Below are 13,261 nucleotides of genomic sequence, written 5' to 3'. Positions count from 1 at the left end.
TTCAACGGTGGTGGTGAGGGGGGGGGGAGGGACTTTTCATAACAATGACAGGATAAAAGAATAGTGAAAAAGAAATAAAGAAAGAAAGGGTGCGGAGTTGTGGGTGAGGAAAAATGAAAAAGTCTACGGCACCTAGTATTCCCAGGCGGTCACCCATCCAAGTACTGACTAGGCTCGACGCTGCTTGACTTCGGTGATCGGACGAGAACCGGTATATTCAACGTGATATGGTCGTAGACATTAGAATGGTGAAATTTAAGCTTTTTATACCCGCCCGCCCCGAGACTTATTTTGCAAAGTTGGATGTTCAACTCTAGACCACCTATATGGTTACTTATCCCATTAAACTAAATAATGTGCATGTTTTTATATGACTTGAGAAGCTATATGGTAGCATATACGCCCGGATATGATTGCCCCAATGACTGACGCACGCACGCACACTCACACTGAGAGTCTGAAGCTAGCCACGTTCGTCCGACTTGTGAACAAACCTCTTAACATAGTGTTCGTACGCTGCTCATGGGAAGCCTAAAGTGGTCTAAAATTGCCTCAATCGACCTAATTTGTGCATCACATTTACTTCCTTTTGTGTACTCCGACATCCAAGCCACAAAAAACGAGAGATTTTGTTTGAGAACATATCAAGAAAGATGTTCTCCCGTTTCTTTTCGGCACTTTTCCTGAGGGAGAACACTCGTGCGTGCGTGCATGCATGCGGAATGATATAGCCCTAATGATACACTTGTCTCGAATTAAAGGGGGCTGGAGAAAAACTTGTGATTGCAATGATCAGGTCACAACAATAGTGGTATATGGCAAGTCAATGTCTTCAACGGTGGTGGTGAGGGGGGGGGGGAGGGACTTTTCATAACAATGACAGGATAAAAGAATAGTGAAAAAGAAATAAAGAAAGAAAGGGTGCGGAGTTGTGGGTGAGGAAAAATGAAAAAGTCTACGGCACCTAGTATTCCCAGGCGGTCACCCATCCAAGTACTGACTAGGCTCGACGCTGCTTGACTTCGGTGATCGGACGAGAACCGGTATATTCAACGTGATATGGTCGTAGACATTAGAATGGTGAAATTTAAGCTTTTTATACCCGCCCGCCCCGAGACTTATTTTGCAAAGTTGGATGTTCAACTCTAGACCACCTATATGGTTACTTATCCCATTAAACTAAATAATGTGCATGTTTTTATATGACTTGAGAAGCTATATGGTAGCATATACGCCCGGATATGATTGCCCCAATGACTGACGCACGCACGCACACTCACACTGAGAGTCTGAAGCTAGCCACGTTCGTCCGACTTGTGAACAAACCTCTTAACATAGTGTTCGTACGCTGCTCATGGGAAGCCTAAAGTGGTCTAAAATTGCCTCAATCGACCTAATTTGTGCATCACATTTACTTCCTTTTGTGTACTCCGACATCCAAGCCACAAAAAACGAGAGATTTTGTTTGAGAACATATCAAGAAAGATGTTCTCCCGTTTCTTTTCGGCACTTTTCCTGAGGGAGAACACTCGTGCGTGCGTGCATGCATGCATGCGGAATGATATAGCCCTAATGATACACTTGTCTCGAATTAAAGGGGGCTGGAGAAAAACTTGTGATTGCAATGATCAGGTCACAACAATAGTGGTATATGGCAAGTCAATGTCTTCAACGGTGGTGGTGAGGGGGGGGGGGAGGGACTTTTCATAACAATGACAGGATAAAAGAATAGTGAAAAAGAAATAAAGAAAGAAAGGGTGCGGAGTTGTGGGTGAGGAAAAATGAAAAAGTCTACGGCACCTAGTATTCCCAGGCGGTCACCCATCCAAGTACTGACTAGGCTCGACGCTGCTTGACTTCGGTGATCGGACGAGAACCGGTATATTCAACGTGATATGGTCGTAGACATTAGAATGGTGAAATTTAAGCTTTTTATACCCGCCCGCCCCGAGACTTATTTTGCAAAGTTGGATGTTCAACTCTAGACCACCTATATGGTTACTTATCCCATTAAACTAAATAATGTGCATGTTTTTATATGACTTGAGAAGCTATATGGTAGCATATACGCCCGGATATGATTGCCCCAATGACTGACGCACGCACGCACACTCACACTGAGAGTCTGAAGCTAGCCACGTTCGTCCGACTTGTGAACAAACCTCTTAACATAGTGTTCGTACGCTGCTCATGGGAAGCCTAAAGTGGTCTAAAATTGCCTCAATCGACCTAATTTGTGCATCACATTTACTTCCTTTTGTGTACTCCGACATCCAAGCCACAAAAAACGAGAGATTTTGTTTGAGAACATATCAAGAAAGATGTTCTCCCGTTTCTTTTCGGCACTTTTCCTGAGGGAGAACACTCGTGCGTGCGTGCATGCATGCATGCGGAATGATATAGCCCTAATGATACACTTGTCTCGAATTAAAGGGGGCTGGAGAAAAACTTGTGATTGCAATGATCAGGTCACAACAATAGTGGTATATGGCAAGTCAATGTCTTCAACGGTGGTGGTGAGGGGGGGGGGAGGGACTTTTCATAACAATGACAGGATAAAAGAATAGTGAAAAAGAAATAAAGAAAGAAAGGGTGCGGAGTTGTGGGTGAGGAAAAATGAAAAAGTCTACGGCACCTAGTATTCCCAGGCGGTCACCCATCCAAGTACTGACTAGGCTCGACGCTGCTTGACTTCGGTGATCGGACGAGAACCGGTATATTCAACGTGATATGGTCGTAGACATTAGAATGGTGAAATTTAAGCTTTTTATACCCGCCCGCCCCGAGACTTATTTTGCAAAGTTGGATGTTCAACTCTAGACCACCTATATGGTTACTTATCCCATTAAACTAAATAATGTGCATGTTTTTATATGACTTGAGAAGCTATATGGTAGCATATACGCCCGGATATGATTGCCCCAATGACTGACGCACGCACGCACACTCACACTGAGAGTCTGAAGCTAGCCACGTTCGTCCGACTTGTGAACAAACCTCTTAACATAGTGTTCGTACGCTGCTCATGGGAAGCCTAAAGTGGTCTAAAATTGCCTCAATCGACCTAATTTGTGCATCACATTTACTTCCTTTTGTGTACTCCGACATCCAAGCCACAAAAAACGAGAGATTTTGTTTGAGAACATATCAAGAAAGATGTTCTCCCGTTTCTTTTCGGCACTTTTCCTGAGGGAGAACACTCGTGCGTGCGTGCATGCATGCGGAATGATATAGCCCTAATGATACACTTGTCTCGAATTAAAGGGGGCTGGAGAAAAACTTGTGATTGCAATGATCAGGTCACAACAATAGTGGTATATGGCAAGTCAATGTCTTCAACGGTGGTGGTGAGGGGGGGGGGGAGGGACTTTTCATAACAATGACAGGATAAAAGAATAGTGAAAAAGAAATAAAGAAAGAAAGGGTGCGGAGTTGTGGGTGAGGAAAAATGAAAAAGTCTACGGCACCTAGTATTCCCAGGCGGTCACCCATCCAAGTACTGACTAGGCTCGACGCTGCTTGACTTCGGTGATCGGACGAGAACCGGTATATTCAACGTGATATGGTCGTAGACATTAGAATGGTGAAATTTAAGCTTTTTATACCCGCCCGCCCCGAGACTTATTTTGCAAAGTTGGATGTTCAACTCTAGACCACCTATATGGTTACTTATCCCATTAAACTAAATAATGTGCATGTTTTTATATGACTTGAGAAGCTATATGGTAGCATATACGCCCGGATATGATTGCCCCAATGACTGACGCACGCACGCACACTCACACTGAGAGTCTGAAGCTAGCCACGTTCGTCCGACTTGTGAACAAACCTCTTAACATAGTGTTCGTACGCTGCTCATGGGAAGCCTAAAGTGGTCTAAAATTGCCTCAATCGACCTAATTTGTGCATCACATTTACTTCCTTTTGTGTACTCCGACATCCAAGCCACAAAAAACGAGAGATTTTGTTTGAGAACATATCAAGAAAGATGTTCTCCCGTTTCTTTTCGGCACTTTTCCTGAGGGAGAACACTCGTGCGTGCGTGCATGCATGCGGAATGATATAGCCCTAATGATACACTTGTCTCGAATTAAAGGGGGCTGGAGAAAAACTTGTGATTGCAATGATCAGGTCACAACAATAGTGGTATATGGCAAGTCAATGTCTTCAACGGTGGTGGTGAGGGGGGGGGGGGAGGGACTTTTCATAACAATGACAGGATAAAAGAATAGTGAAAAAGAAATAAAGAAAGAAAGGGTGCGGAGTTGTGGGTGAGGAAAAATGAAAAAGTCTACGGCACCTAGTATTCCCAGGCGGTCACCCATCCAAGTACTGACTAGGCTCGACGCTGCTTGACTTCGGTGATCGGACGAGAACCGGTATATTCAACGTGATATGGTCGTAGACATTAGAATGGTGAAATTTAAGCTTTTTATACCCGCCCGCCCCGAGACTTATTTTGCAAAGTTGGATGTTCAACTCTAGACCACCTATATGGTTACTTATCCCATTAAACTAAATAATGTGCATGTTTTTATATGACTTGAGAAGCTATATGGTAGCATATACGCCCGGATATGATTGCCCCAATGACTGACGCACGCACGCACACTCACACTGAGAGTCTGAAGCTAGCCACGTTCGTCCGACTTGTGAACAAACCTCTTAACATAGTGTTCGTACGCTGCTCATGGGAAGCCTAAAGTGGTCTAAAATTGCCTCAATCGACCTAATTTGTGCATCACATTTACTTCCTTTTGTGTACTCCGACATCCAAGCCACAAAAAACGAGAGATTTTGTTTGAGAACATATCAAGAAAGATGTTCTCCCGTTTCTTTTCGGCACTTTTCCTGAGGGAGAACACTCGTGCGTGCGTGCGTGCATGCATGCGGAATGATATAGCCCTAATGATACACTTGTCTCGAATTAAAGGGGGCTGGAGAAAAACTTGTGATTGCAATGATCAGGTCACAACAATAGTGGTATATGGCAAGTCAATGTCTTCAACGGTGGTGGTGAGGGGGGGGGGGAGGGACTTTTCATAACAATGACAGGATAAAAGAATAGTGAAAAAGAAATAAAGAAAGAAAGGGTGCGGAGTTGTGGGTGAGGAAAAATGAAAAAGTCTACGGCACCTAGTATTCCCAGGCGGTCACCCATCCAAGTACTGACTAGGCTCGACGCTGCTTGACTTCGGTGATCGGACGAGAACCGGTATATTCAACGTGATATGGTCGTAGACATTAGAATGGTGAAATTTAAGCTTTTTATACCCGCCCGCCCCGAGACTTATTTTGCAAAGTTGGATGTTCAACTCTAGACCACCTATATGGTTACTTATCCCATTAAACTAAATAATGTGCATGTTTTTATATGACTTGAGAAGCTATATGGTAGCATATACGCCCGGATATGATTGCCCCAATGACTGACGCACGCACGCACACTCACACTGAGAGTCTGAAGCTAGCCACGTTCGTCCGACTTGTGAACAAACCTCTTAACATAGTGTTCGTACGCTGCTCATGGGAAGCCTAAAGTGGTCTAAAATTGCCTCAATCGACCTAATTTGTGCATCACATTTACTTCCTTTTGTGTACTCCGACATCCAAGCCACAAAAAACGAGAGATTTTGTTTGAGAACATATCAAGAAAGATGTTCTCCCGTTTCTTTTCGGCACTTTTCCTGAGGGAGAACACTCGTGCGTGCGTGCATGCATGCATGCGGAATGATATAGCCCTAATGATACACTTGTCTCGAATTAAAGGGGGCTGGAGAAAAACTTGTGATTGCAATGATCAGGTCACAACAATAGTGGTATATGGCAAGTCAATGTCTTCAACGGTGGTGGTGAGGGGGGGGGGGAGGGACTTTTCATAACAATGACAGGATAAAAGAATAGTGAAAAAGAAATAAAGAAAGAAAGGGTGCGGAGTTGTGGGTGAGGAAAAATGAAAAAGTCTACGGCACCTAGTATTCCCAGGCGGTCACCCATCCAAGTACTGACTAGGCTCGACGCTGCTTGACTTCGGTGATCGGACGAGAACCGGTATATTCAACGTGATATGGTCGTAGACATTAGAATGGTGAAATTTAAGCTTTTTATACCCGCCCGCCCCGAGACTTATTTTGCAAAGTTGGATGTTCAACTCTAGACCACCTATATGGTTACTTATCCCATTAAACTAAATAATGTGCATGTTTTTATATGACTTGAGAAGCTATATGGTAGCATATACGCCCGGATATGATTGCCCCAATGACTGACGCACGCACGCACACTCACACTGAGAGTCTGAAGCTAGCCACGTTCGTCCGACTTGTGAACAAACCTCTTAACATAGTGTTCGTACGCTGCTCATGGGAAGCCTAAAGTGGTCTAAAATTGCCTCAATCGACCTAATTTGTGCATCACATTTACTTCCTTTTGTGTACTCCGACATCCAAGCCACAAAAAACGAGAGATTTTGTTTGAGAACATATCAAGAAAGATGTTCTCCCGTTTCTTTTCGGCACTTTTCCTGAGGGAGAACACTCGTGCGTGCGTGCATGCATGCATGCGGAATGATATAGCCCTAATGATACACTTGTCTCGAATTAAAGGGGGCTGGAGAAAAACTTGTGATTGCAATGATCAGGTCACAACAATAGTGGTATATGGCAAGTCAATGTCTTCAACGGTGGTGGTGAGGGGGGGGGGGAGGGACTTTTCATAACAATGACAGGATAAAAGAATAGTGAAAAAGAAATAAAGAAAGAAAGGGTGCGGAGTTGTGGGTGAGGAAAAATGAAAAAGTCTACGGCACCTAGTATTCCCAGGCGGTCACCCATCCAAGTACTGACTAGGCTCGACGCTGCTTGACTTCGGTGATCGGACGAGAACCGGTATATTCAACGTGATATGGTCGTAGACATTAGAATGGTGAAATTTAAGCTTTTTATACCCGCCCGCCCCGAGACTTATTTTGCAAAGTTGGATGTTCAACTCTAGACCACCTATATGGTTACTTATCCCATTAAACTAAATAATGTGCATGTTTTTATATGACTTGAGAAGCTATATGGTAGCATATACGCCCGGATATGATTGCCCCAATGACTGACGCACGCACGCACACTCACACTGAGAGTCTGAAGCTAGCCACGTTCGTCCGACTTGTGAACAAACCTCTTAACATAGTGTTCGTACGCTGCTCATGGGAAGCCTAAAGTGGTCTAAAATTGCCTCAATCGACCTAATTTGTGCATCACATTTACTTCCTTTTGTGTACTCCGACATCCAAGCCACAAAAAACGAGAGATTTTGTTTGAGAACATATCAAGAAAGATGTTCTCCCGTTTCTTTTCGGCACTTTTCCTGAGGGAGAACACTCGTGCGTGCGTGCATGCATGCGGAATGATATAGCCCTAATGATACACTTGTCTCGAATTAAAGGGGGCTGGAGAAAAACTTGTGATTGCAATGATCAGGTCACAACAATAGTGGTATATGGCAAGTCAATGTCTTCAACGGTGGTGGTGAGGGGGGGGGGGGAGGGACTTTTCATAACAATGACAGGATAAAAGAATAGTGAAAAAGAAATAAAGAAAGAAAGGGTGCGGAGTTGTGGGTGAGGAAAAATGAAAAAGTCTACGGCACCTAGTATTCCCAGGCGGTCACCCATCCAAGTACTGACTAGGCTCGACGCTGCTTGACTTCGGTGATCGGACGAGAACCGGTATATTCAACGTGATATGGTCGTAGACATTAGAATGGTGAAATTTAAGCTTTTTATACCCGCCCGCCCCGAGACTTATTTTGCAAAGTTGGATGTTCAACTCTAGACCACCTATATGGTTACTTATCCCATTAAACTAAATAATGTGCATGTTTTTATATGACTTGAGAAGCTATATGGTAGCATATACGCCCGGATATGATTGCCCCAATGACTGACGCACGCACGCACACTCACACTGAGAGTCTGAAGCTAGCCACGTTCGTCCGACTTGTGAACAAACCTCTTAACATAGTGTTCGTACGCTGCTCATGGGAAGCCTAAAGTGGTCTAAAATTGCCTCAATCGACCTAATTTGTGCATCACATTTACTTCCTTTTGTGTACTCCGACATCCAAGCCACAAAAAACGAGAGATTTTGTTTGAGAACATATCAAGAAAGATGTTCTCCCGTTTCTTTTCGGCACTTTTCCTGAGGGAGAACACTCGTGCGTGCGTGCATGCATGCGGAATGATATAGCCCTAATGATACACTTGTCTCGAATTAAAGGGGGCTGGAGAAAAACTTGTGATTGCAATGATCAGGTCACAACAATAGTGGTATATGGCAAGTCAATGTCTTCAACGGTGGTGGTGAGGGGGGGGGGGGAGGGACTTTTCATAACAATGACAGGATAAAAGAATAGTGAAAAAGAAATAAAGAAAGAAAGGGTGCGGAGTTGTGGGTGAGGAAAAATGAAAAAGTCTACGGCACCTAGTATTCCCAGGCGGTCACCCATCCAAGTACTGACTAGGCTCGACGCTGCTTGACTTCGGTGATCGGACGAGAACCGGTTTTTTTTTTTTTTTTTTTTTTTTTTTATTGACGGAAAAACCCACTGGTTCTCCGATTGAATGTACAGATATTAACATGGTTACAAGAAATAAAGAAAGAGAATATATGTAAAACTATAACAATAATACAACACTATCGATACAATCATGCACAACAATAAAAGAGTAATCCTAGATTGGGGAAGGCAAGAGAAAATTAACTGTCAAACTTGTACTCGTAGGAGCCATCTTCAAGAGGATTGAGAATGACGTCACCTTGAGTAAACAACTCCCAAAATGTAGAAATTTCTTTTTTCTTTACAAAATAGTGGAATAAGAAATCGATTTTCTTTCGTAGTGAATTATGAAAGAAGTTTTGAATATTAATGTGCTTTTCCCCGTTCAGGAGGCTAACACGAGTGGTCCAAACAACTTTTTTGAAAGTGTTTAGAATAAGATCAATCGAAATTGTCTCATGCCTCCTATGGTTAAGTTCCATACCTAAGAGAGTTATTTGCCTCCATTTATCATTGTTGTTGATTTTACAGATTTTCTGAAGCTTCTTGATAATATCTCCCCAGAGAAGATTTACGGTTTTGCAATCGACAAAAAGATGCAAGACAGTTTCATTATGGTTCTTACATAAGGTACATAAAGGAGAGTCAACTAGCTTAAAAAGATACAACTTATCGTTACAGAATAAAATATTATGAAGAAGACGGAAATCGAGGTCACTATCGTGAAAAGCTTTTAGACCTTTGTAGACATTGGTCCACCTATGTTCAAAAGAGACATCGTTAAAAACGTGTTTCCAGTGGATTTCGCCTTTTGGAATTGTTGAGACGGCCTCCCTTAGGAGATCAGTTGCATTCCTGACACTAACGGTGGACGCATCTAGCGTGGTGTCACCACAAGAGAGGGTGAGTGAAAGTGACTCATTGTCATTTTGACTGACAATTTTATCGCCCGAATAGATTTGTTCGAGCCAATCTTTTGGAAAAGCGTTCAAAATAGATGTGACGTAATCAAATACGTCATCAACATCAAGTTTACAATGTGGGTTGGCCATAGTAATGGCTTCATGGATACCCTCTGCGGGAAGCCGTCTTGGGATCATTTCATACATAAGATCGCCTACAAAAAGTATACCACCTTCAATGAAATCTCTATTAAAGAGGGTTTCGTCAGTTTCATTTACAATAAATGGATTATGGAACAGCGGTTGCATAAGAATTTCTTCCCTGTTCACTGGAGGGCATAACTTTTTATCCGTTAACTTTTTCCAGGCACTCAACAACTCATAATAATACGGTAAAAGTTTTCTCATAGAATTGCTATGAGGTAAAATACGAAATACGTGTAAACCTAGTTTCATATATTCATAATGGTTCAGAAAATAGAGCATTAAATCTTTTAACATCGGATTGATACTGTTGCTAAGTAGTTTACAGATGTACTTCATACGTAAAGCGTCTCTCTTTATAAAAATGTCACAAAGGTTAAGGCCACCTTTGTCTACAGGTTGAAGAAGAACATTGTAGGATATGCCAGGTTTCTTACCTCCCCACATAAATTCGATAACACTTTCTTTCAAAGAGTCTCCTACCCATTTAGGGACCGGAATAATAGTAGCAAGATATGTCAGTCTTGAGACAACTAGAGAATTTACAACAAGAGCTCTGCCTTTAAAGGAGAGGTTCCGCCCTTTCCACCTCTTGAGAACATTGCAACAAGAGGCAGTCTTGGCTTTCCAGTTTTCTCTTTCAAGAGCATCCTTATCATTGCCGATACAAACACCAAGCACTTCTATAAAATCGTTCCTAATCGGAAAATTGAACTCGTCTTTTCGTACTTTGCCTTTTCCGAGCACTAGTAACTCGGTTTTCTCTACATTACACTTAGAGCCAGAGGCGCCTTCATACAGGTTAATAACATTTTGTACGGACTTAACACTAGAAGTATCAGAGAGAAAGAAAGTGGTATCATCTGCATGTTGAAACATTTTAGCTTCATGATGCATAAACTTAATACCAACTATACTCTTACTTTTGTAAATAGCGTCATGAAATGGTTCAGCAGATAATACATATAAAATAGCAGAAATTGGACAACCCTGGCGAACCCCTCTCTGAATATGAAAAGCATCTGAAATATAACCATTGTGTTTAATACAGCCTTGAATATCGTTGTAGAGGATTTTAACCCAGTTAATTAAATTAGTACCGAAACCCATCCTTTGTAAAACATTAATAAGATATTCATGGTTTACTCGATCGAAGGCTTTTAATTGATCAATTTTAAGAACATAGCCCTCCAGCTTGTTTTCGTTAACATAATTAATAATATTTCTCATAGCCAGAACATTGTCGGCAATATCTCTGCCGGGAACACAACAGGTCTGATCACTAGAGACAAGGCAATTGATAACCCTAGAGATTCTATTGGCCAGGGCCTTTGTGATTATTTTGTAGTCTGTGTTCAAAAGACTAATCGGTCTCCAATTCTTAAGTTTTCTCAAATCCCCTTTCTTGGGTATCAAGGTAATTAGGCCTGTTTTCATAGATTTACACATTTCATTTGTGTTGTAAATTTCTTTCGTCAGTTTGAGAAAAACCTCCCCCAATACATCCCAAAATTCCTTATAAAACTCAACAGTGAGTCCGTCTAAACCAGGGCTTTTACTCGACTCCATATCAAAAAGTGATTTTTGGAGTTCTGCAGCCGAAATGTCCCCCTCACATGACTGAGAATCAGGTTCGGACAACGTTTTAGAAAGCTGACTAAGTAGTACCTCCCTCTGAATACTCACTGACGGTTCTGCGGTGTACAGCGTTTTGTAAAATCTGGCCTGTTCGTGGATAATATCGTCTTGATCGTTAATGATCGCGCCCTCGTCGGTGAGAATCTGGCGCATTACTTTTTTGCTTTGTCGAGATTTTTCTAAATTGAGGAAAAATTTTGACGAACGTTCTCCTTCTTCGAACCACTTGATTCTCGATCTAAGCGCGGCTCCTCTGATATCTGCGCGGGTCGTCTCGTCTAGCTGAAATTCTAAATTCCGTAGCCTTGTAGTGTCGTAGTCTTGATATTTTTGCGCTTTCGCCCTTTCGTGGTTGATTTGTTTCCTTAGTTTTCTTTGATGTGTACGCGAGAGTCTGCTTTTGACCTTGGTAAATTTGATTGCAGTCCTTTTTAGTGAATCTTTCAAAACGTCATACCACTGGAGGATATTATTGTCGTAACAAGTCTTCTGTTTTTCTCGCTCGATGAAATCTCTTATTTCCGAACAGAAGGATGTGTCCTCGAGTATGGAGTTATTAAAGATCCATACACCGGGGCCCCTAGGAAAAAGGGTAAAGTCAAGTTTAAGTTCAACCATGTCGTGATCAGAATCGGGATAGCGAGAGATGGAGCATGATTTGACGTAGCGAACTAGCTGTTTGTTTAAAAGAAATCTATCAATCCTGGAAGCGGTTTTGTGGTTGCTGGCTGTTCTTGTAAATTGGATTAAAGAAGGGTGGCGCTCTCTCCAAATATCGACAAGCTCGTATTCCGTCATAATAAGTTTCAGAGATTTTCGAGAAGTGTCCGGGTTAGGTGTTGGTGGGTATTTATCCACGTAAGTATTAAGAACGGTATTGAAGTCTCCCGCTAGAATAATTGGTTCAGGCACGTTGCGGAGTTTTCTTGAAATATCTTCTAGGAATTGTTTTCGTTCGCTCGGCGTGTTTGGAGCATAGATGTTAAAAACTGTAAAAGACTGTCCATCCACAGTAATACTTAATTTTAAAAAGCGACCGTTTATATCCGGTTCGAAGTGGTGTACATCGATATCGCTACCCTTCCTAATTAAACAACTCGTTCCCCTTCGTCTCGAGGGAGAATAGAAGGAAGATAAAATATCACCATCCCATTCAAGTTTGGCCTGGTCATGAATTGACTGGTCCCAAAAGGTTTCTTGTAATAAAACAAGGTCAAATTTGTTTTTAGAAACGTGAGAGAATAACCCTCTTCTTTTATCTTGATTGATCAGTCCGTTGCAATTTAGGCAGGCGAGTAAAAACATTATAACGGTGAGTGAAAAATACATCGTTAATGCTGGTCTAGTGATGGCTGGCGAGGTTGAAAATTACGTGCTTTGGCTAGGTTGGGTGTAGGGTCGGCTTTCTTTTTGTTGTTTTTCATTTTCCTCGTTTGGACAGTCCAATCGTCATCACTAGAGAGGTTCCGTTTCTGCGAGGTTGGGTTGTCTTCTTTCTCTGTGTTCTGTGTCGCTGGGTCTGTGGTTTCATTATTTCTCGGTTTCGGTTGAGAGCTATTAATCTTTCGGCTTGGTTTGTTTTCGTTTTCTGCTGGGGTCTGTTTGTCTGTTTCGATCGTTTCACGTGGCTGGGGGTTGTCCGGGATATCTTGGATTGTTGTATTATCTTGTTCTGCGCAGGCCGAATCATTTGTTTCCATTTCTGAGGTATTGTTGTCTTCTTTGGGTGTAGGGGGAGTAGTAGGGCAGTCGAAACTTTTGTGCCCGAATTGCTGGCACCTGTAACATTTCACCCGCGGGCATTTACTTTCGCTGTGACCCTGCATACCGCATTCTTTGCAAGTATATTGCTTACACTCTCTCATGATATGGTCCGAGCTAAGGCAAATGTTGCATACCCGGGATTGTCCGTTATGCTTCAATCGAAGATGGACTCCAGATATGAAAATGGAGTACGGAAGGCTCTT

At 42.4% G+C, this 13,261-nt stretch overlaps 10 non-coding genes across 10 annotated transcripts; all 10 read right to left on the bottom strand.

Moving 5' to 3' along the window:
- Positions 1-120: 120 nt before the first annotated feature.
- On the bottom strand, positions 121-239 carry LOC139972553 (5S ribosomal RNA). The gene has a single exon (XR_011794962.1). It is a non-coding gene; the product is annotated as a 5S ribosomal RNA (ribosomal RNA).
- A 713-nt stretch (positions 240-952) lies between these two features.
- Positions 953-1,071, bottom strand: LOC139972552 (5S ribosomal RNA). Its single transcript, XR_011794961.1, has one exon. It is a non-coding gene; the product is annotated as a 5S ribosomal RNA (ribosomal RNA).
- A 717-nt stretch (positions 1,072-1,788) lies between these two features.
- On the bottom strand, positions 1,789-1,907 carry LOC139972550 (5S ribosomal RNA). The gene has a single exon (XR_011794959.1). It is a non-coding gene; the product is annotated as a 5S ribosomal RNA (ribosomal RNA).
- Positions 1,908-2,623: 716 nt separating this feature from the next.
- On the bottom strand, positions 2,624-2,742 carry LOC139972549 (5S ribosomal RNA). Its single transcript, XR_011794958.1, has one exon. It is a non-coding gene; the product is annotated as a 5S ribosomal RNA (ribosomal RNA).
- Positions 2,743-3,455: 713 nt separating this feature from the next.
- On the bottom strand, positions 3,456-3,574 carry LOC139972547 (5S ribosomal RNA). The gene has a single exon (XR_011794957.1). It is a non-coding gene; the product is annotated as a 5S ribosomal RNA (ribosomal RNA).
- Positions 3,575-4,288: 714 nt separating this feature from the next.
- On the bottom strand, positions 4,289-4,407 carry LOC139972546 (5S ribosomal RNA). The gene has a single exon (XR_011794956.1). It is a non-coding gene; the product is annotated as a 5S ribosomal RNA (ribosomal RNA).
- Positions 4,408-5,124: 717 nt separating this feature from the next.
- Positions 5,125-5,243, bottom strand: LOC139972545 (5S ribosomal RNA). Its single transcript, XR_011794955.1, has one exon. It is a non-coding gene; the product is annotated as a 5S ribosomal RNA (ribosomal RNA).
- A 717-nt stretch (positions 5,244-5,960) lies between these two features.
- On the bottom strand, positions 5,961-6,079 carry LOC139972543 (5S ribosomal RNA). Its single transcript, XR_011794953.1, has one exon. It is a non-coding gene; the product is annotated as a 5S ribosomal RNA (ribosomal RNA).
- Positions 6,080-6,796: 717 nt separating this feature from the next.
- Positions 6,797-6,915, bottom strand: LOC139972542 (5S ribosomal RNA). Its single transcript, XR_011794952.1, has one exon. It is a non-coding gene; the product is annotated as a 5S ribosomal RNA (ribosomal RNA).
- A 714-nt stretch (positions 6,916-7,629) lies between these two features.
- Positions 7,630-7,748, bottom strand: LOC139972541 (5S ribosomal RNA). Its single transcript, XR_011794951.1, has one exon. It is a non-coding gene; the product is annotated as a 5S ribosomal RNA (ribosomal RNA).
- Positions 7,749-13,261: the final 5,513 nt, after the last annotated feature.

This window comes from Apostichopus japonicus, chromosome 8 (genome assembly GCF_037975245.1).
Source record: "Apostichopus japonicus isolate 1M-3 chromosome 8, ASM3797524v1, whole genome shotgun sequence".
NCBI classification, from domain to species: Eukaryota; Metazoa; Echinodermata; class Holothuroidea; order Aspidochirotida; family Stichopodidae; genus Apostichopus; species Apostichopus japonicus.
The sequence above is the reverse complement of the archived record's forward strand: the minus strand, read 5'-3'. Positions and strand labels throughout refer to the sequence as shown.